At 35.3% G+C, this 24013-nt stretch overlaps 1 long non-coding RNA gene across 1 annotated transcript; it reads right to left on the bottom strand.

Moving 5' to 3' along the window:
• Window positions 1–212: 212 nt before the first annotated feature.
• LOC128548320 (uncharacterized) lies at window positions 213–4179 on the bottom strand. Its single transcript, XR_008366946.1, has 3 exons — window positions 4115–4179; window positions 1338–1523; window positions 213–257 (listed from the first exon to the last, which is right to left on the bottom strand). It is a non-coding gene; the product is annotated as an uncharacterized LOC128548320 (long non-coding RNA).
• Window positions 4180–24013: the final 19834 nt, after the last annotated feature.

Raw genomic sequence — 24013 nt, 5'->3', positions numbered from 1 at the left:
TTACGTAGGCCCTACTCTATTAAATATTACTTTGTTAGAAAAATTTTTAAAATTACTGAGAGAAAAAAAACGACTGAAACTGAGGCTTCGGTCCACAAAGATGTTTGAAATGTAAATTTTACATAACAAGACATACTTGTGAGACATAGGGTTGTCCCATGTAGGGGGTTTCCATATGCAAAGAAGAGCGCCTGCATGTGGGTATCATCACCTCCCCGACAATGCTGATTGGTCAAGTAAGATCTGATCACCACACACTGAAAATCATAGCTGGTGTTATTCAAAACTGATATGAAAGTTGAAACTGGTTTTAGTTTAATTATATAAACATGTTCATGAAACGTGTGAAAACTGTTCCTATATAGAGGATATTAATTTTGTTTAGAGTGTATGGAATATATCTCACTGAAATGCGAGACAATTTCAAATATTTTCATGAGCGCGAGTGAAAATGAACATTCTCACTTTGAGTTGAGATATTCTATATTCGCGAGAAACAAATTTTCTTCCCATTTTATGCTTAATCATGTTGAGATATGCATTTGCCAACAAATTTCAATCTTAGCGCGGGAAACAAACGCGCGTAAAGGAACATGACGTCAGACATGTTGTGACATAATGTTCCATTTTATTTTATTTCTTGCTGCATAACGTTATGAAATTCGTTATTCTAGTTTATAATTTAAAATTCATACTCAATGTACAAGTAGATCGGCAAAGCTATATATACAGTGAGTGGTACGATGAGTGATATGGATTAGGCCTATATCTCACTGATAAAACACAGTATTTCATCACTTAGCATGAAATAAAAGTCTTTATCTACAAATAAAAGTTTATGCGCATAATGCTCGTTATGTGATTTTTAACTAAATGATCATTTTTGTAGCTTTTGAGTTTTAAAGTTGTGATTTTACCACAACTACGTTTTTTCAAGTTCAAAGTTTCGTAAACAAATATGCTAATTACAATTTATAAGTAATCATGTGGTAAAATTTCCAGCCTGCTTAGTAACTCTTAGGATATCATTTTTAAACGGAATTAAATAATTGAAAATCAAAATATTCAAGTATATTTATAAACCTGGAGCAGTGTGTAGGTGCTTTCCCCCCCCCAGTTTCACAGGTTGTCACACACTGGTTTGGAATATCAGAACAACTCAAGCTTTTTCCCAGAAGACAGTTTTCCTCGAGAATCTTATAGACAACTACATACCACAAGTCAAAAGGGCACATATCATATTGGGGAATGCAAAAACAAGATTGGTATGGAATCATTAGAACAGGACCGCCGTTACGTAACTGAAGGTAGCGTTAACTCGAAAACGGAATTCTCACCTCCGCCTATCAATGCCGTTTGATCTCCAAGGAAGGGTGTGCATTCGCTACATTGCTCCATACACTGTCTGGTTTCTGGATCAAGTTCCTGGACTCGTTTGGCCATATAACGATGTCTGATCACCTGTAGTTTGCGTGACGTCATTGCATGTGGTCTTATTTCACGGCGGCGTCGTCCAAACACACCTAAGAAAATTACATGATACAAGATCAAAGACTACGAGGATACTAAACTTGAGCATTTTAATTAAACGATCGTTAGTCGCAGATTAGATTGAATAAAGTAAACGAATTCTTATTAAATAAAGATCTAAAATTCATTTAAGGCCTTCCTGTAGTAAGTTCCATAATAAAATACAAATTATAAAGCTATGTTACTTAAAGTTTGAATAAAGTCCGTTCATGCATTCTCAGCTTAAGCTTAACAAGAGCTGTCCGTAAGACAGCACGCTCGACTTCCTCATACTTGATTCTGAATTATAGCTTTGCCAGTAAAAAAATCCAGTTAAAAACGGAACATAACTCTCACTGGTTTAGACTTAGAAAGTAAACTAAGCATTTGAGTTTCAAGAAAAAAAGCTTAATTAGCAACAGATATTTGACTTATCAAAAATATAACAAAAACCACTGGTTAAAAGGGGCAAAATTCGTGTCAAAAGTCAAATCAGAGTTATGGGATTGGTTCTACTTATTGTAGACATGAATGGTAAGTAATAATTGTAAAGTATCAATCAAAAGCTAAGATATAAACTGAGATATTTGACTATATAAAACATTAACACAAAAATTCTATGATTAAAAGGGGCATAACTCTGTCAAAATTTCAAAATCAGTGTTATGGGAATTGTGTCTGGTTTAGACTTTGATAGTAAATCACTATTTTGAGTTTGCAAGTCAAAAGCTTTAATAGTAACAGAGATATTTGCCTTTAACAAAAATTTTCAACACAAAAATTCTAATTAAGAAGGGGCATAATTTTGTCCAAAATTCAAAACAGAGTATATGGCAAATGTTTCTCCTGGTGTAGACTTTGATGGAAAATGATTATTTTAAGTTTCAAGGTCAATAGCTTCTCATGATAGAAAACAGAGATACACTCCACAAATTCCTAATTGGTCAGTTTATATTGTATTACCGTTTTTGTTAATAATGCTGTATTCACACGAAATTTCACATACCGACGTTTGAAAGTACTGGAAGCTAATTAATGATTTATTATTTGGCGACTCACCATGCCAAAGTAACCACATTAGAGCGTTTGACTAACATTACATATTTTGCACGTGCATTGGCCATGTGCACCAACATGCAGACGTGAATATCGTTTATACCTTAGGCATTACTGACGAAGTCCTACTAGAAAAAACATCCCTATAAGGGTGAAATGACACAAAAGCAACGCGATTTGATCTGTCGGAATGTTCTAGCCTGACACTTTACGACACGTGTGTAATTATTTTTGCAATTTCAAAGGAATTTTGATTTTGTATTTGGTTTGTAGCGTTCGTGATGGTTATTCCAATTTAACCTTATTTCCGTTTACAAGAAACATTCAATCGATTTGGTTATCTATCATCCGCGCTCTTTTGGCAAAATTAACCCAGGGACAATTCATTTGAAGTGACCGATTTTGGAGTTTTGTTGTAAAATTCCGACAGCCCGGCGCGTGTTCTTGTGTCAATTTCTAAAGGTTATGTGTTTTTTCTAGTAGGACTTTCGTCAGTAATGCCAAACATGTTCACTTACAAGTGCATATAGGTGCCATGCCCTGCACGTGGCAAACTATCAATATTGGTCAAAACGCCTAAAATGCGGTTATGCTGGCCGTGAGTCGGCCCAAAAATAAATCAATGATTATCAGGCATTAACCTATTCAAATGTCGGTATGGAAATTTATTGTAAATACATGCATAATAACAAATAGTAATCCAATAAAAACAGACCATTATAATTTTGTTAAGTGTAATTTGGATTATATCAAAAACTAACCAAAAATCCTAAGTTAAAAAAAGGCATACTTTCTGACAAAATTCCAATCAGAGAAATGGGATTGTTTCTTCCCTGATGTAGACTTTGATAGTAAAATAACTATTTTAAGTTTCAAGTCAGTACTTGAATTAATAGATATTTGACTAATCAGACACTTTAACTAACGGCGACGCCGACGCCAAAACGACGCCGGCGCAGTACAATATCTCAACTTTTTCTTCGAAAATCGAGCCTAAAAACGATGACAACATCAATACAATATTTCTATCACAAAGTAACAGATGTAGTTATAGAGTTTATATACATGGTTTATATGCTAATCAATTTTCAAAGCGAAACAACCTTCCTTCTATTGAATTTGGGTTTGTTATACATTATTTTTTTTTAAACATTACCCTGCTAAAATTTCTAAAATAGACTGACCCATCATTTAGTTTGGGCAATATCATTTAAATTCAGAGGGGGAGGAAGTTCGCTGAAAAGCTTAGCTGACTGAATACGAACGTGCAACAGATCAGAACAGCACGAAGTGCAGGCTGATCTTATGACTGAACATGGTCGCAAAAGCATGAATCCCTTTAGCCGCAAGTCAAGGCTAAAGGTCAAATGTAAGAGGCTAAATATCTTGAAGAAAAGATTGCATGTTTAGAATCCAACGCTTTTGACGATTTTTTTAAATTGAGTACTGTATGTCGATTACAAAAAACAGTCAAAATTTAGTTTACGGTATTTTGACCTATATCAAACCCGTCACTTAATAAAACATATAATTACAACATAATACTTACTTGACAACCCGCTGCTAAATGAGTTCCCAAAATTGTCTTAATCCACTGCCCAAAGCGTTGCAAAACTGCCCATTCCACTGCCAATAAAGAATTCCCCAATTGCCCAATGTGGTTGAAACATGTTGAATCCGCTTGAAAATGCATTGCCGATGCCAGAACATCAAATTATACCATAACAGCAAGAAGACATGGAAGAATTGGTGTAGGAGCGAGATCTCAATGTTGTGTGTGTGTGTTGTGTGGGAGGAGGGGGTGGGGGGGTGCTGAGGTGCGAAGGCAATGGGGAACATCGCCTAAACCTCATCCATATATATTTTTTTCCCAGAAATTCTTAAAGCTACAACACAAAAAATAAAACCCCCAAAAACCAAATCCTAAATGGTAAGATCAAAGGTGCTGTCACAAATAGTATTTTATCCTTTAACTGTCATAACTGGACAAAATTAGTATATCCGGCCAAAAGTTGGGGTGGCCAAAGCCAATGATGACCATATTTGTATACCCATTCTCCAAATAGTGCCCATCCCCACCCAACGCACCTACGGCATGGGATGGCTCAAATATTGTTACTACTTTTAGCTACGAGTCTTGTAAAAGACAAAATTATTTTACAGACGCCGAAAAAGTTCTTCATCATAGAGCCCGTCATTGACGAAGCTATTTCCGGCACCTCCGAACCATTACCAATAACACCAAGAATCCACCAAAGCTTGCCAGAGCCTTGTGCCATCACGAAACTGTTGCCAGCACCCATAAAACCAACCAACCAAGCCTTCTCACCAAAGCCACCCTGTAATAATGAAAACCTTCAGTTATACCATTACAAAGCAAAAGCCGAATACAATTAGTCTTATATTTGCAAATATGAAGGAGTTTCGGAATGTCTGCTGTATAGCATATTTAAATGAAAGCAATATCATATCAGCTCATGTTTTAACAACTGAAAACTGCAGGGTGTAAACAGTTTAATTCTACGTTATTGCATTATCACGCCAGTGAATGGTATACTTTCAACTTATATTTCATATAGAAATATCGCCTGTGGTTATATCTACACGGCAATCATACATCCGACTTGTTATCTTAAATATCATGTATAGTAGATCTAGATATAAAATTCTAGACTTTTTTGCGGCAAGGGAATGACTGAATTATAGCAGAGCTACCAGCGCCGCGAAGCGGCGCCGACAGCGTCGCATTACGGTTAAACGTGTGAAGAAAGAAAACGAATAGAGAGATCTAACTGTGTATACTATCGAGTTGAAAATTCGTGGTACTTTTGGAAGGTTTTGGGTCGGATTTCTTCAGTGCTCTATGCACAAGTAATTAATCATTTAAAAGACGCCCAGTAGACGCTTACTGTTTACGGTTGCAAAAGCCCCTCGCTTACTGCTTTGAATATTGAATAAAAATGTAAATTGCGTTTTGATAATAAAAATTAGTGCTAAATACATTTTCTACGAAGATAAAAGAAATAAAATACAATATTTTCATTTCGAAACGACTTTCGTCACGCTGCCATTACCGAACTTTATTATATATACTATTTGTCATGATGACGTCAAAAACTCCACAGTGGTGTAAGTGGTTAGCGAGTTCGCTTTTGAAAACCAGAGGTCGTGAGTTCGAACCTCACCTGGACCAGATTTTTTTCAATTCCTTTTTTTATTTCAGTTTTTCCTCTTATTATGAGTTTTGAAAATTTTGTAAAAACTAAAGTCATTCTGTGAAATTTAACAAGTGTTTAGTTTTGATGTCAGGTTCCAATGTAATGCCTTCCCATAGTCAGTACACATAACTTTAAAACAAAACTTCAGCTTTAGGATCAAAATATAACAGGCATTGAACAGTGAAAAGCAAATAATGCTCTTCTCCCCGTTCGCATATATTTCATCCGTTAGCTTTAAAATCACTGACCAGAGTTTATCAAAAAAAAACTAAAACTATTGGCGATGAATTATCAATAAACATCAAAAAGGTTCTTATAACCATCCCTATTTTATGGTGATAAAAGTTTATCTACCTAAATGTTACAGAAAACAATCGGGTTGGAGGACAAGTCATTTCTAGGTAAAATGGATAAAAAAGTAATAGCGAGCTCGAAGAGCAGGCCCGAAGGGCCTGCTCGAGAATCGAGCTTACGGTAACGCAAGATACTTTCACATTTGGTGATGGATTTGAAAAGTTTGTCGGAAGTTTTAAAAGCGCACCTAGCGGACTGGTGCTCACAGGAAGTAATTCTTTCCGGAGTGAATACAGAACTTCATTCAATTGCTAAAAATTATTCATCACTTAACAATAATGAAAAAATGATTTCCATTTGTTTGAAAAAAATATTGTTTCATTTAAAAGATCAAGCATCGGCCAGAAAATGGAAAAAATGTCATAATAAGCAAAAAAAAAACGGAACGCGTAATGACGTCAGCGTGACACCGGCTTACCATAAATTTGCAACGTATGATATTCACTGTTATAGGTATGGTGACACTAAATGTAGACTTCTTCAGTGAATAGGTTCTCCTGAGTTCTTGTGTCTAGTGAATAGTTTCTTTGTGACAAATAAATGATGCATAATATTTTTAGATAAATCAGATTTTTTTGAGCTCGCTTTGAGGCTTTGCCTTATTTCATATTAGCGAGCTCAAAGAGGCAGGCCCAAAGGGCCTGCTCGAGAATCGAGCTTTACGGTAACGCAAGTATACTTCCACACTTGGTGATGGATTTTTGAAAAGTTTCGTCGGAAGTCTTAAAAGCGCACCTAACGGATAGGTGCTCGAAGGAAGTACTTTTTTCCGGAGGTGAATACAGAACTTTATTCAATTGCTAAAAATATTAAACGCTCAACAAAAATTTGAAAGAATGCTTTTCAGTTGTTGAAAAAAAATATTATTTTCATAAAAGATAAAGCATCAGGAAAAAATGGAAACAAATGTCATTAATAAGCAGAAAGAAACGGGAACGGGGGAATGACGTCACCGTGACCCCGGGCCTTCCCATTAATTTTGCAACGTATGATATTCACTGTTATGGGTATGTTGACACTAAATGTAGACTTTTCCCAAGTGAACAGGTTCTCCTGAATTCTTGTGACTAGTGAATATTTTTCTTTTTTGAAAAATAAATGAGCATAATATTTTTATCTAAATCCGTTTTCTTTGAGCTCGCTTTGAGGCTTTCCCTTATTTCAATTAGGGAATCGATTTTAAACGATTTTCGTGCGAAGCGACGAAAATCGGGATCGAATCCCACTACGGTAACATACGAGGGTATCCAAAAACACATACTATCCAAATAAAAAAATTGGAGTTCCGGGTTTAGCCCATGGGCGGCGACGACCCCGATGAAATCGGGATATCACGGTCTTCGTTAATGTTAATAAGCGTCCGTCAGTCAGTAGGCGAACGCAATATCCGCACAATAAGATGTCTGCGACTCGAAAGAAATTCAAAGTAAGCTGTTAATTTTGTTGCGTCAAAAGCTAATCAGCGGGTAACGTGACTACACTGATATAATTTGTGATACAAACATGCTTTATTCAATACTGAGTATCATTTTTAAACGGCGACTTTTGAACATTTTTAATATTTAGATGAGAGTGGATACACGTTAAAACTGGCGCCGACATTTGAAAATTGAGGAAACAAAACATTCTCCAACGAGTTTTCAGCTCGGGGAATGAGAGAATAGATTCACCTTTGGCCGCTTTTCAGATCGTTTTTAAATTTCCTTTCCCGGTACTTTATTTTTCTTTGAACTTCTTTGTAACTAAGCCTATATTAAATTTTTTAAAAAATTAAGAAATCCGTGATTTTACTTGCAGGCATGACGATTAAGGGAAATTTATTTTTACTTTATATAGAATATGGACGGCACTCCATTACAGCATGTGCATGGTTTGACCTGTCAAAGAGCTATAAAAATAATTTTATACTTCTTTGGACCTGTTGACATTTTTAGAAACGTGAGTAACTAACTTTCCATTGTAAAATAATAATTTTAAAAAAAACACCCCACCCTAAAAAAGCATAGAAATTCCTTATTTTTTAAATTTTTATTTTTTCATCAATTTGAAATGGGCCTTTTAGATTATTATTTCTTAAGGCCTCTCTGCATGTATACACAGTAATTAAGTTGAGCTTATGATTCTGCCGATAAGCTGTGCTCGGCCTAAATATAGCATTATAATTTATAGGGAATCGGATCGGCTTATAGAAAAAAATATAGATTTTAAACAGGCTGGCAATATTGCCCGATCGGGCTTTCGACATAAAAACTAACATTTTTTTAAAAATAGTAAAGATACTTCTTTCAAACTTGGTTCATCTGTTCATATGACATGTATGACACAAATTAAAATAAAAATAACTTGGTTGCCTTCAGTTTTGGTAGAATTATTAATTTATTTCCCCTTTTCAGATTTTTATGACGCATGATTTTTGAAGTCCAAAAAATTATGTGTTTAAAGCATTAATTATGCTATTGGTGTTTGTTTCGTATATTCCACATCATTTGACACCGTGCAAATTGTCAACAGTCGAGATGGCGCAGACATGCAATTCGGCTCGATCTTTCTTTGGATATATGTAATACTGTTTACATGTCGTACTGAAACAACCACATTTAAATAAATTCGTATTGATACATCCACATTTTAAAATAAAGTCATATCTGATCCCTAACAAGTTCGTATTAAAAAAAAATAGCCCTTATCTGGAGTTCTGAAGATGCCGATTAGTTGGTCAGAATTATGAAGGAATTGAATTCAAACTGTTCCATAAATGCAAGAGTTTAAGAGTTAGTCCCGAACCATAATCATGCAGAAGATAATTACTTTCACAAATTTACAGGGCTCAAATTTTGGACTCACTAAATGCAAGTAATTTCATGGAATGCAAGTTAAAGATAAAATTTCACACAATTTTTTTTGTAAATACAAAAATAGTCAAAATGTTACGGTTTTTTGTAATGTTTGTAGATTCGCTTTCATTTGAGGATAACAGAAAACACAACATATTTTTGGTTAGCCATTTTTTGTTGAATGGATTACTGATTATAAAGAAATGTAGAGGTCTATCTTATAATTAAATCTAGAACGCAGGCTATCTTACTAATTCGACATGTATACAGTTGAATCGCTATTTATAATATTAGGGACGAAAAAATTTTCCTTGCCGTAGTTTCAGCCAGTAGTTAAGTTACGCCATCAATGATGCGTTCCGAATTACTTTGAAGGTCATTTTGAGTTATAACGCATAAAATTGTCACCAAGGAAAACCGTGGGAAACAATATTGATGTTCTAGCAAAGATTTTTTAGGGTATTCTAGCATTCTTAATTGAAAGTCTAAATTTGCAAGTTTGATTTCAGATTAAGCAACAAGAAAAAAAGCTACATGCTAAAATTGCAGTCGTTGGTCAAAAAAGTTAATTGACTCTGCAAATGCAAACTGAAGCCGCTCACTTACTTTTGGTCCGATGCATTCGTTCCTGTTCTCCTAGGGAAACCCCAGTCGAGCATGTCCCAAACAATTATGATAAGTATTTTGAGGTATGAGCTAGACCAGTTGTTTTTATGGTTCAAAATTCAGCTTTAAATTCGGGCATGTGAAATTGGTGTCGGCTTGGAAAATTTTCTATCTGGTTTGCCAGCATGGTTAGTTGAAAACTGAATTTTGTACACTGCACACATACTCCAAAACGTTAAAGTTATACGTTTAGAATCATGACCGTCGATACCAATAAAACAATGTAGCATTTGTCGGCTCCTGTGTTCATACTAAACTGAGGAAGCAGAACAGATTCTTCTAGCTGCTTTACCAGTTGTTTTTGCCTTTTCATGATACCGAGCAAAGTGAAGGTCATAGACCACCAAGTCAAAAAGGTACCTGGAATTCACTGGGTTAAAGTAATGTTCATACCTGTCAAGACACACGCATTCAAAGCAATCAATTGTTTTTTTCGTAGAAAATTATTGAATCAAACATTCAAGGTGACACAGTGTTTTTATACCGTATAATACAGCTTTTACATTCACCGGTGCAACCTGTTACTGTAAAACACCTTTTATTCGCGAGAATTTAATTTTCGCTAATATTCGCGAGGTTAAGTACTCGCGAATTCAAAGTGACCGCGAAAAATAGCTTTACCTGTTCGTGTTTATCCGAAAATCGCTGATGTCCGAAATAGTGTCTGAACGATAAATGTTCGCACTTACGAAATTCAGTTATTGTGATTTTGCGTGATTCAACCATGGTTCAACAAGTATGGTTAAATGACTATATTATATACAAAATATACATGTATACAGCAAAGTATAATCTTTATTATTTAATAGTAGCAGAGCTACCGGCGCCGCGAAGCGGCGCCGACAGCGTCGCATTACGGTTAACGTTGAAACAGAAAATGAACAGAGAGATCAAAATGTGTATACTATCGAGTTGAAAATCGTATGTACTTTTTGGAATCGGTGTTGTTCGGATTTTTTCGAGTACACTATGCACATTGTAATTAATCAGTAAACACGTCAGTAGACGCTTACTGTTTACGGTTGACAAAAGCGTCTTGCTTACTGCTTTGAATATTGAATAAAAATGCAAATGACGTTTATAATAAGAATAAGCGCTAAAACATTTTCTACGAAGAAAAACAAAAAAAAACACAATATTTGCAGTTTGAAACGATTTTGGTACGCTGCCATTTACTTTAACTTTATTATATATACTATGTTTTTCTTTCTGACGTCATAACTCCACAATGGTGTAGTGGTTAGCGAGTTCGCGTTGTAATCCAGAGGTCGCGAGTTCAAACCTCACCTGGATCAGATTTTTTTTTTAATTTTTATTTTTTTTTATTTCATTTTTTTTGTATTATTATGAGTTTTGAAAATATTGTATAACTAAAGTCGTTCATGTGAAATTCAACATGTGTTTAGTTTTGATGTCAGGTTCCACTGTAATGCCTGTGTAGTCAATAGACATAACTTAAAAAAGAAAAGCTTTAGGATAAAAATATACAGGCATTTAACTGTGAAAAGCAAATAATGCTCTTCTCCCCGTTCGCATATATTTCATCCATTAGCTTTAAAATGACTGACCAGAGTTTAGCCAAAAAAAAAAAAAAAAAAAAGAAAAAAATGGCGATGAATTATCAACAAACATCAAAAAGGTTCTTACTACCATCCCTATTCTATAGTGCTAAAAGATTAACCACTTTTGGGTTCAAAACAAGCTTTGTACAGTCATGTAAATGATTGTAATTTTCTCATACCAGGCGTCTGTTATAGCAATTATTATATATTTGACTGAAAGTTGAACACATTCTTCCTTCCAAAAAGAACCAAAATTTGACAATAATGACATTTAAAAGAATTACAATAGTCATTTCCAGGATTACGTTAATTCTAATTTCTATTAACTTTGGAATTGGAACATTAACTTTTTACATTAAGTCCTCATTGCCCAACATTCACACGCAAAGACACAGAATTCCTTTGGCTATTGGCCTAATGAGATTCTGTTAGGTTTGAAATTTTCAAAGTTCAAGCTTTTCAATTTGAAGCAGTTATTATTTTGTGACTGGTTTCCAGTATGATAATAAGTTATGTAAAATTGTTGATACAGTACTGTTGTAATAAGAATAACAGAAATTATTCAAATACGTTTTTTTCTTTATCTTGGTGCGATGTTAATCTATACCGAACTTTCTTTTGATTTTTCACATGTCGAGAATTAATCTTGATGCAGTCTAAAACATGCATTCAATAATCATGAATTATCATTAATAATTTTAATAGATCTAAAGAACATAAACTTCCTAAACGAATCCATAATTCCAGATAATTCCAGCACCACTCCTTTAATTTTTAACGGGCACTGGTGATTTTTCATGGGAGCTCTGCTTTTTAGGTATCACCTAATTTCATATTAAACATTTATCCAATTCATGACGTACCGATCAGCACAAGGGAAGAAACTAACGGTGTTACTGTACATGACCGCTCAAACAAAGTTATCTTTTATTACAATACTATAGTACATGTACTAAGTACTAGTAATTCTAAATTAAGCTATGACGTGAATTCCAGCCTGAATCCAGCCACGCTGTACCATATCAGTGTCATTCTCAATTTTCTGCATGGTTTTAACAAGCCATTTATCGTGCAGTGGTTTCACAGTGGACAAGCGCAAATCAACATTTACAGAGTCAGTGTTACTATCCTTTAATTGGACGGCGATTTCATTAGCATAAAACTCCTCAAAACACGCTTTCATGTACGCAATTATTTTTCACGCCTAACGAAACAGTTTCCCTTTCCAAAAGATGAAGATAATTATTATACAAAATGTACTATTGTTTAACAATTTTACAATGGTTTACACTTTTTTCAAAACTGAAAGAAACTGAAAAGTTTGCAATGATTGGGTGCATAGTAAATGTTCAAAGAACAAGCGTTCATTGTAAATATGGAGTCCCAGTCGAGCCATGATATTTTTTAGTTTAAACTTATTTATTTTACCTGTTTTGAACCTTTTTCTTCCATCGTCCATGAGCTCACCGGCACATAATTACATTGCGATTATAGCCGTTTCAAACCCAATCTGATACTTCTAACACTTGTAAATGTTACTGATATTAAAGCTACGTAATAACAAAAGAAAGGAACAATTTATTGACGACTATACAGCAGTGAGCGCATATCAGATATTAAAGGCATTAATCTGCTATCAATAAAGAGCGTAACACGCACTAGCGGACCGGAGAATAAACTTTTAACAGTGACGTCATGCAGGTACCATAATTGCAGAAAATAACCGAATGCAGTCGTACTTCCGGTTTTCTTCCGGATTCACATTCGCGAATTTAAAATTACGATTTTAACATCGCGAATTTAAGATTTCGCGAAATAATAAAATGCCAAAAATCGGGACAAATTCGCGAAATAAAGATCTCGCGAATTTAAAGTGTTTTACAGTATTTCTACCGCATGAATAAACATCACAAAAAGTAAACATGGAGGGAGACTATTCAAAACCAGATCTATTGTCACATAATTGTGTGTTAAAAGTCTAAATTTTCTATGTGAGGGCGTTTCCGGCATTTAAGGATCATTGCCCTCCAGACCCTCACGAGGGAAACCTTCCCTTCAAACTCCGATCACACTCGTGGCCTTTGTGGAGCCTTGACAGCTATGAATGTTTGGCTGTTCTGGCTGGTCAGTCGTGTAAACAAACCTACTCATACAGTGACTTTTCTTTTTTCAAAACTGAAATTTTTAACCGCATTTACTTCGTTTCATTATACATTTTGACAACATTTGCTACTGTTTTATTTTCATTAAAAAAAGTTTTATTTAACAAATTCATCCCGCCATGCCAATGATATAATTGGGGTCATCTTATTGGCATGAAAATTGATAAACTGCAAAAAGGATGTTAGCTCTTAGACCTTTGAAATTTCAAAACAGCTGGTTGTCCATGTTTTCTTAATTTGCTCACCTTTCACTATTTTCAGGCATCTTGGTCTATTATACAGAGTATTGTTGTACTGCTCCAAAGTGCTTATTGACAGACTGAAACCACTTGCTTGCGGCTCATAAAGTATTTCTATCTTTCTGTTTCTTTATTATATAGTTGCAGCTGTGCACCATGGGAAGCAGTTTCAATCATTCAAAAGGCATGATATACTGTATACAAATTAGTATTTGTGTGAACAGATTTTTGCGATTGAGTCGGTGCATAGAATCAAATACCAAGGATCATTAGGCGTAAAAAAATTGTCTGTTTTCTGTATCCTGACCTACCATAAATTTTTGGCCCGACCCTAAATGGACGGACCGTCCGCCGTGTCTTTGAGAACATTTTTTTCAACTTTTTGACAAAAAGTTGCAAAACTGCACTTTTTATGCTTTAAACATGGACAGTGATGTTATAAATCAACTTACTGATGCTCTAGAGGCATAACCCCCCTATTTGTATTCATTTTTTGACACAAAAATAATTTCCAAAAAGTCTCCCTAAAAATAATTTTAAAAATTCCAAGGAAAAAGTTTTTCTGACCTACCTACCCTAATTTTTTTTAGCATGTTACCGGAAACAAATTTTTTTTTAGTCCTTAGTAAAGACTCCATTTCATTTTCTTGATGATAAAGCATTTCTGGACAAAACCATAAAATTTAATACATGTATGCAAATTTAAACAATTATTAGCTCGATCACCTGTCACAGGGTGACAACATGAGTTGATGTCCATCATGTGCCAACAATTTGTAAAAATCTTCTTCAGAACCACTGAGCAGATTTACACCAAACTTCACAGAATGATCATGGGGTGGTCCTCTTTCAAAATTACCCAAAGAATTTAATTCCATATAGAACTCACCGAAAAGAAAAACTTTGAAAATGATTTCTTGTCAGAAATTGTTAGCCGGCAGGGCTTTTCATCCTTATATGACAGAGGCCTATATTCGGCCACTTCCCAATCCAAAAATATTGCATTTTTTCCCCAACATCCCAAAATGCAAGGTAACATTTCCCAAAAATCACATCAACAAATGGTTTAATTTTATTTACATTTTAGTGTCATCGCAGGAAGCGGTTCTCAGATATTGATTTTTTAGCTTTTGTGATAGCGCGGCATCCGTCGTCCGTCCGTTCGTCGGTAAACTTTTGATTGTGACCACTCTATAGGTCACATTTTTCATGGGATCTTTATGAAAGTTGGTTGGGGTCTCTTTTTACCAATTTACAATATTTGATTTCTGTTTTACAGGTTCACTTCTTGAGAGCAGGCAGCTACAAAATGGAAGGTCAACAAATCCAGTATACTTGAAAAGCAAGAAAGAAACACCAGAAAATATAAAAAGACAGAAGAACAAGGGAACTTTAATAAAAAAAAAACTTTTAAGGATAGGAATTCAGGATTTATTTAGAAACTAAATATATTTTGAGAACAGCAGTGTTTGACTAAGCTCTGTTACTTTAAGAGATAATGTGATTATCACATTGGTTTTGTTATTGTCGAGCCCGCTTGCGGAAGCGAAGACATAGTTGTTTAAATGTCTATTCGGTGTATGTGCGTGCGTGCGTCCGTCCGGATTTGTTTGTCCGGACCATAATTTGGACATGCATGGAGCAATCTTGTTTATATATGGTATGAATGTTAACCTCAGTGAGACGGAGTGTCATGCGCAAGCCCCAGGTTCCTATTTCAAAGGTCAAGATCACACTTACAGGTCAAAGGTCAAATTCAAAAATGACTTTGTCCGGAGCATTTCTTCTTCATGCATGGAGGGATTTTGATGTAACTTGGCACAATTGTTCACCATCATGAGATGGAGTGTCCTGCGCAAGAACCAGGTCCCTAGGTCTAAGGTCAAGGTCACACTTAGAGGTCAAAGGATACAAGAATGACAACTTTGGAGCATTTCTTCTTCACGCATGGAGGGACTATGATGTAACTTAGCACAAATGTTCACCACCATGAGACGGATTGTCATGCGGAAGAACTAGGTCTAAGGTCAAGGTCACACTTAGAGGTCAAAAGTCAGATACAAGAATGACTTTGTCTGGAGCATTTCTTTTTGATGCATAGAGGGATTTTGATGTAACTTGGCACAATTGTTCATCATCATGCGACGGAGTGTTATGCATAAGATCCTAGAATTACTTCCCTTTGTTGTTACTATAAGTAGCTTACATTTGTAACTTAATTATTACTGGTCGTAGGGAAAAATCAAGACCACTTTTCTGTAGTACAACATGCATGTTACATCCAATTTTTAGGTGTATTTTGTGTGAATTTTTTTTTTAATTTTTTTTTTAAATTTTTTTTTAAATTTTTTTTTCTTTTTAATTTTACGTTCCTTTGTTGTTACTGTAAATAACTTATATTGTAACTTTTTGCAATCTCTTTTATTTGGCATAAATGTTTGCCTCAATGAGACAAGGAGTGTCATGCACAACTCCCAGTCCTTTTGACAGCTGGCGGGCTTGACATATTGCCCGTGGGCATCTAGTTCTCATATTTTTCATGAGATTTTAAAGTTATACCCCCATGTAGTAAGCTTGTCTGTCTTTCAGTCAATAGGTTTTCATGGCTTCCAGATGATAACTCATGAAAAGCTTGACCGATTTAAATATTTTTGGTACATAGTTACCGGTCAAGTTCGACTTTGGGGTCAGTAGGTCAAAGGTCAAGATAACTTGCAAACGCTTTGGCCTGGGATCATAGCTTTTGTAACACAGGTGTAACATGATAAAATACAGGTTGTTTGAATTTGAGGTCAATAGATCAAAGGTCAAGGTCACAGTGATTTTGAACAGTTGAACCGTTTCCGAATGATAACTTGAGACCTTGAGCCTAGGATGATAAAGTTTGGTACACAGGTGTCACATCATGAAATACAGGTCAAGTTTTACTTTGAGGTCCGTAGGTCAAGGTCACAATAAGGCAAAACAGTGAAATGTTTTTCAGATTATAACTTGAGAATGCTTGAGCCTAGGATCATGAAAATTGTTAGGGAGGTTGATTATGACCAGCAGGTGACCCCTAATGATGTTTAGGTCACAGGTCAAGGTCACACTGACCCGGTTCTTTAAAATGATGCACGGAGGGGCACCTGGGGTATTCTCAACTCTAGCATTTAGCTCACCTGACTTAATCTTTATGAAACTTGGTCAGAATGTTACCCTCAATAAAATCTTGGACACATTTGATGTTGGGTCATCTTGAAACTAGGTCACCAAGTCAAATCAAAGGAAAAGCTTGTTAACACTGTAGAGGTCACATTTAAGACTATATCTTCATGAAACTTGGTCATAGATCAGATTCAAATCTGAGTCAAGTGGGGTCAAAAACTAGGTCACCAGGTCAAATCAAGGGAAAAGCTTTTTAACACTCTAGAGGTCACAATTTTGGCCCAGTCTTAATGAAACTTGGTCAAAATGTTACCCTCAATAAAATATTGGACAAGTTTGATATTGGGTCGTCTAGGGTCAAAAACTAGGTACATGTAACCAGGTCAAATCAAAGGAAAAGCTTGTTAACACTGTAGTGGCCACATTTATGACCATATCTTAATGAAACTTTGTCAGAATTTTAATCTTGATAATCTATAGGCCAAGTTAAATCTAGGTCAGGTGGGATTAAAGACTAGGTCGCTAGGTCAAATCAAAGGAACAGCTTGTTAACATTCCAGAGGCCACATTTATGACTGCATCTTCATGAAACTTAATCAGAATGTTAATCTTGATGATCTTTCAGTCAAGTTTAAATCTGGGTCATGTGGGGTCAAAAACTAGGTCACCAAGTCAAATCAAAGGAAAAGCTAGTTAACTCTTTAGAGGCTACATTTATGATCATATCTTAATGTAACTTGGTCAGAATGTTGATCTTGATGATCTTTATGTCAATATGCCAGGTGAGCGATACAGGACCATCATGGGAACATGTGAACAGTTCATTCAATAAATAAAGTGTAATGCAAGTCTTTGTGATGTGTATATAAAAGCAAAATTAGGATTTGTTTTACGAGTAATTTCAGAATTACAATTAACACAAATAGAAAAAACCAAGCCTGCACAAGAACGCTAATATGTCTCCCTAGACTGAGCTCTTAACCTGCCGTGGTGCAAATAGATTGTTTATGTGTGTCTGTTAAGTCTTGTTAACAGTGAGTTGCAATCTAGTAACTTTTAAGTTTGTATGATTTTTAGCTCACCTGAGCACAGTGTGAGCTGTTGTGATCACCTTAAGTCTGTCATTGTGCTTCTCAACAATTTGCCTGTTATTAAACACCCTAGTAGACAGTTTTTTTAAATGTTAAAGGGATGAGTTGAAGTCTGATCGATTCCCGATTGAGGCAGTGCCTTTTTTCATATTAAAAACCTACCATAATCCAGTCCCCGAAGTCCATGAAAATAAACGAATTTAATGGTAATTTAACAGAATCTTATGAAAGTAACATTTTGACTGCGGTCAAATGAGTTGTGATAACCCTTGTTTTCTTAAATTAATCACTGCAAGTATTTTCATAGCAGTAGCACGTGCTGGCAGTTGTCCGTGAAACCGGACTCCTGTCAGAACATGACTTACTTTTACATATTTTTAACATATCTGCAGTAAGATCAGAATTTTCTTCCAAGTCTTGAGTCTAGCCAGCAAAATTAAGTACTTAACAGCAGAGCAGTCAATAGCGTAATCTACAGACGGGCTATTTATAAAATTATATAATAACATACCCTTGGCAACGGCCGCTAGCACAGGTTTTACACGTCTCCTGAGCTGCGCTGATCAGACACCTACACCGTTCCATGCTCTGGTTTTGTTGCGCAATGGCGGGCTGAAGGAGTTGGTACTCGGCATCTAAATGTGCCATGATTTTTCCATAAATTGCGGACTGGAACCCTGCAGTTATAAAAAGTAACAAATGTAAATAGAATAATACTCATCTGGGCACGTATACATCAATATTTAGTGTGAAATTTAGAATTAAAATCTGCAGATTTTCAGCTTGTCGTAATTTTGCTCATTTAAATTTTTTGATAAATTTCTGACCGATTTGTTGTTGCGGAATGCATACCCATGTGAAGTTTCATTAAAATTTTTGCTAAATTAATGACAGAGTGAAGTTTGTAGTGTACTTCCTTTTAGTTTCAGACACGATACGTTGATGAACACTGGCCCTGATGAACTTCAAAATACACAAACGAGTATAGCATATATATAAATAGCTATAGAAAGTTTGTAAATCTAAAATTGCAGTGACGATGACTTCCAAATAAACGGGAAACTTTTCTGTATATATAGTAACAAAGCTAAGTACGGCATGATAAATCCATTTCATATACCATGGAGTTTTCTGAGTAGAATAAATCTACTAGTGCGAGATCAGACTTCAGGGGTTACGGACCCTGTAGGCTGCATAAACTACCAATTACCACAGGAAAGACAACTCCTGCAAACCTTCAGGATTTTAAAAAAAATGTGACCACAAAACAATTCACCTTTTATGTTGCATGTAGGGTATCTTAAATACTGTATGATTTTTAAGACAAGGAAGTGTGCAGATCGGAAATCTATATACTATTTTTCAAAGTGAAAGTACCATGTATTTGAATGGGACTAACATTTCATTTTCATTTTTTTTATTGAATGGCTGCGTAATCTCTCTAAAGAAACTAGGGAAATCTTTCTTGTAGATAAATAAGTCATATTAAAATAAATCAAATACATGTAGCAGAAAAAATGCAATTAGCTGCGGTCACGTTTGCATTTGCACAAAAACATGAAAAATGTGTTACGTGTCAAAATCTAGATTTTGCCATGAAAATAACCATTAAGAAAATACACGCGGAAATCCTAATCTCGGATTCAGGTAGATCTATGTAAAATGTATAGAACCTTGTGCCAGGTCAAGTCTTAATCTCGGCCAGGGTCTCCATAACCGCAACTCGTGAACGTCTTGGTTCTCATTCACGACGTATGTTTGCAAGAGAACTGGGAAGCACAATGTAATAGTGATAAAGTATACTAAAAAAATTAAATCAGAATTCCGTTTGGTTTTTAAAGCTTGATACAGAGATGTTGGTACTTACCCTCCAAAGTGGTGGAATCTAATTCGTTTGCATTTGCAAACGACGTCATGAGCAGGACGGCACACAGAACGTATGGCAACATCTGTAAAAGAATCATTGTTTGTTTGTTTGTTTTGGGTTTAACGCCGTTTTTCAACAGTATTTCAGTTATGTAACGGCGGGCAGTTAACCTAATCAGTGTTCCTGGATTCTGTACCAGTACAAACCTGTTCTTCGCAAGTAACAGCCAACTTCCCCACATGAATCAGAGGTGGAGGACTAATGATTTCAGACACAATGTCGTTTATCAAATAGTCACGGAGAACACACGCCCCGCCTGAGGATCGAACTCGCGACCCCGCGATCCGTTGACCGACGCTCTACCAAAGAATCATTGTCCATAAATGTTTTAACAAGATGTTTCTCAAATTTCAGGCGTCACATACTACAGGGATAAGGACTGTTTGGGACCGCCTTAGTCTGCGTTACGTTGCGGGAATACCGAGACGGTAAATGTGTTAAACAGGAGAAAATAAATCTACAACCCGACGGATGAAATACAAGATTGATATCTCGTTAAGCATTAATAAGGGCAGGTAATGCATCATGACTGTAGGACTTTTATCGAAGTTCAATAAATGTAAAAAGAGATATACAGAAGACATTATGGTTTTTGTAAAGCCTTTTGAAACCTCCCCTCGGGTGAATTTGTTCTTTTTATACGTCACATAGGCCGTGATTTATCATAAAGAATATACCAAGCTGTTCATAATAAGTAGGAGACACTTTCAAGACAGATTATTTTCTTTTGAACAAAAAATTTTGTGCTAGATCTATATCACATGCACTTTAATTGTCTGTTCACGCTCTATTTTGTAGAAGATATGAAACATTCTTTTCAAAAGCATTTTGTCATTACTTTTATGATTATTGTCATGATTGTGTGTCTAACATATTTCTCCAGGTACTCCGGGAGTTGAAGTGTTACAAACCATGTACATTGTGCATTAAAAAAATGCAAAACATGCAAAATGCAAGTGAAAGAGCTGTCATAATGACAAAAGCTTCTGCAATATTTCAAAAAATATTACTATCTTTCCTTTCCCGGAGTATCTAGATAAGTATGATAGACAGACAACAAAAACAAATTTAGAGAAAATATGTTTGAAAAAGAAGTTTGATATCTTCTGCAAAATAGAATGTGGACATTCCAATTACGTGTGTTGTAAAACAAAATACATATTACCGAACAAGGTGACAACTATAGAAAGTATTTTCTACTTCTGATCAATTTCGTATATAGGCCTATATGCTATGAATATTACGGGTCTTTTTAAAATGAAAATTTACGCGAGGGGTTGTCTCTAAAGCTTTACATGATACATAATTGTCCATTAAAATGCCAAGCCGTATATTTCGAATTTGAGAAACCGTGCATAGTTTCCGAATTACTTTCAACAATATATACTTCCTTAAAACTATCGGTTTACTGGTTAGATAGTCCCAATGTGTGACCAAGTGACTCGAACTACAAGTGTCCTCCATAAGCAGATAAGCTTTATTGTCTATCCGGTATAACAAACGTCCGAGATAGAACTATGAGCTAGGCTTTACTACAAGTACGTTTAGGCCAACATGTGATTTTATCGACTTCAATTTTCTAAAAAAGGTGAACAGAATTTAAAAAATGCTTATAATTTAAGCATAAAATTGTTTTTAAAATGATACAGAATGTAAAAAAAAAAAGTCGTACAATGATTATGTCAAATTAAATTCTTACCTTGAGATCCGTGTGTCTTTTAGAGGTATCAGGACTGGATAGCGCAAACGCCACGTGTTGCTCCTTATATAGCTACAAATCCGATTTCCTGCCAAACGCACGAGAATGTCGTGCCATGCGTGCAAGTTTGGTTTGTTTTTGTATAAATTAAGGTGATTTTCATATTAGAAATAATAACAAATTCAATTAAGCAATAAATTTCTTTTTTTTTCTGTCTTTCACAATGTTTTATTTGATTCAATATTGTGTACGTTTAAAGTAGTAGGGGCCCGTCTTATCAAGATACTTACGAGAATATTTCTCGTATCTTTCTCGTAAGTCTCTCGTAACGTTCTCATAAGTCTGACAGGTGTCTTATGAAAATTATCGTAGCTACGATATCGTAAGTTTCTACATAAAATCCTCGTAAAGTTACGAGAGGGTCAGGGGTCTCGTAAATATTTACGATATCGTAAATAAAATGGCGGCATTCGTGTGAGCATTACCACGACGAAACTTTCTGTCAAAAATACTGCAGATTGTTCAGAGTAAAACTTGATTTTCCGTGTACATGTTGCACAACAGTGGATGAACTACGTCATCGATCATACAAAAGCACGCGCTTTGAGTCAGTGCGACACAAAGCGGAAGCGAGTGTAAAGGAAATATTGAGCACATAAATTCTGTTTATCTGCGCTGTTTCCTGTGTTGACAGATCAATTGGAGGGACATGCTGGTAATAATTATTGTAGAAATATTCGGTTATTTATAGGTATAATTTTATGAGTGTCGGCAGACATTCATCCATTCTATACATAGAGCGTGACGTCACACATTCCGTCTAACCTCTATAGGAGAGATCGTGTTTGTATACAAATTCTATTTTTAGAACTGATAAGACAGTGATCGGGTGGGCAGAAGCCGACCGTCCATGTTTTTTGTAAACAGTGATGTTTTTCTAACGGTCTAAACTTTCTTAAAACACAAATTACATAAATAATTTTTTGATCAATGGAAAGGTTATAAAACAAGCAATTTATTGATTACTTTTAATTGTTATTTCGAAATAAAATGGATTAATTATGAACGCTTAACTTACACTGTTTTTCTAAAGGTTGTGAAAATCACTACGCCGCTTTTAAAATTATATGTCATTTAAAACGGTTATTCATTGAAAAAAGATATTTGGAAACAAAAATATGAAGATTGTTAGTATTTCAAATCTCTTTGAATTTTGAAAATCCATAAATTAGCAAAAAAGTTATTAAAAATTAAAAATTCTGATTCAGTACGCAAACGGTGTTAAAATCATTTGTTTTGCCAACCACCAGATAAACAGATGCTAACGCGTGACGTCACGGCGATCTCTCCTATACTAGGAACTGATAACTAGCCGATTTTGGATAATTGTACATACACTAAAACATAGTCCCGCGGAGGACGGTAAATGTTCAGAATCTACTTATTTTTTGCATGTTATTACAAGAAATATGCGTAATTGTGATTACTTAAACTTTTTAAACCGTTATCGTTCTCTGATTCGTGTCACAGAATTATTTTTTGACAAAAAGGAAAATCTACTTTCACTTTCCTATACTATAGTATTGCAACGCAATTATGGTAAATTCAATTTTGATCTGGAGACTTAGATACCATAAGATCAATGTCCTAAACGTCTAAATGATGCACAAATAGAGTGCTTAAGTCATGTCATCAAGAAGGAATACTGTGTGGCCTGATATACCAGCTGGCACCCCATGTCAATGTACATGTATATCATAATTCATAGGAAGTGTCTAGCCGTCCGGTAACCGGACGTCTAGCCTGCGTTCTGTCTTATTGTAAAGAATGACCAACACAGTATTCTTACTACAAGTATATGTTTATTATATGAGTGCGCCTTAACAACTGCTGAAACAACATCCCAAACTGGGTGTGTATAAAATATACGCATGCGCTGTGAGTATACTACATTATCTACATAATGATACATCTCCCCTTTTGGCAAAGAACAAGGAACACAATTTCTGAAAGCTAAAATAAAATAAATCAAAATACTCCAAATTTACTATAACGTAAAATTTCTTTCATAAAGTCTGTTTCTCCATGAATGGCATATTTTTGCTATCAGCACTTAATTATCTCTGTTCACTGTTTACATAGCACGCGTGTTCCGCTATCTAATGTTATCATATTACATTGTTTCAATTAATCTTGTCGGAGGTTTAACTGCCCTGCCAGATCTACTCATATATGTTTTTCACTTGCTTCATTATCTGACCTTTTATTGCTTTTATCAGAGAATTGTGAAATACAGTCAGAATTTTCTTGAGGCGCCGAAAGGTTGTTATTTTCCACATTTTGCATGTCAACTTCAGGTATGCACTCTTTTGATTCATTGGTTTGTAACAAATGCCTCCTATTGCGACGATATGTGTTACCGTCAGGTGTTTTAACAGAGTATGACCTATCATGGTGTTTTTGCACTACTACTGCAGGACTCCAATTTTTATTTGCTTGCTGAATTCGTGCCGAATCTCCTATTTCTAATGGTGGTAAATGCTTGGCTG

Source organism: Mercenaria mercenaria, chromosome 14, assembly GCF_021730395.1.
Source record: "Mercenaria mercenaria strain notata chromosome 14, MADL_Memer_1, whole genome shotgun sequence".
Taxonomy (NCBI): Eukaryota; Metazoa; Mollusca; class Bivalvia; order Venerida; family Veneridae; genus Mercenaria; species Mercenaria mercenaria.
The sequence above is the reverse complement of the archived record's forward strand: the minus strand, read 5'-3'. Positions and strand labels throughout refer to the sequence as shown.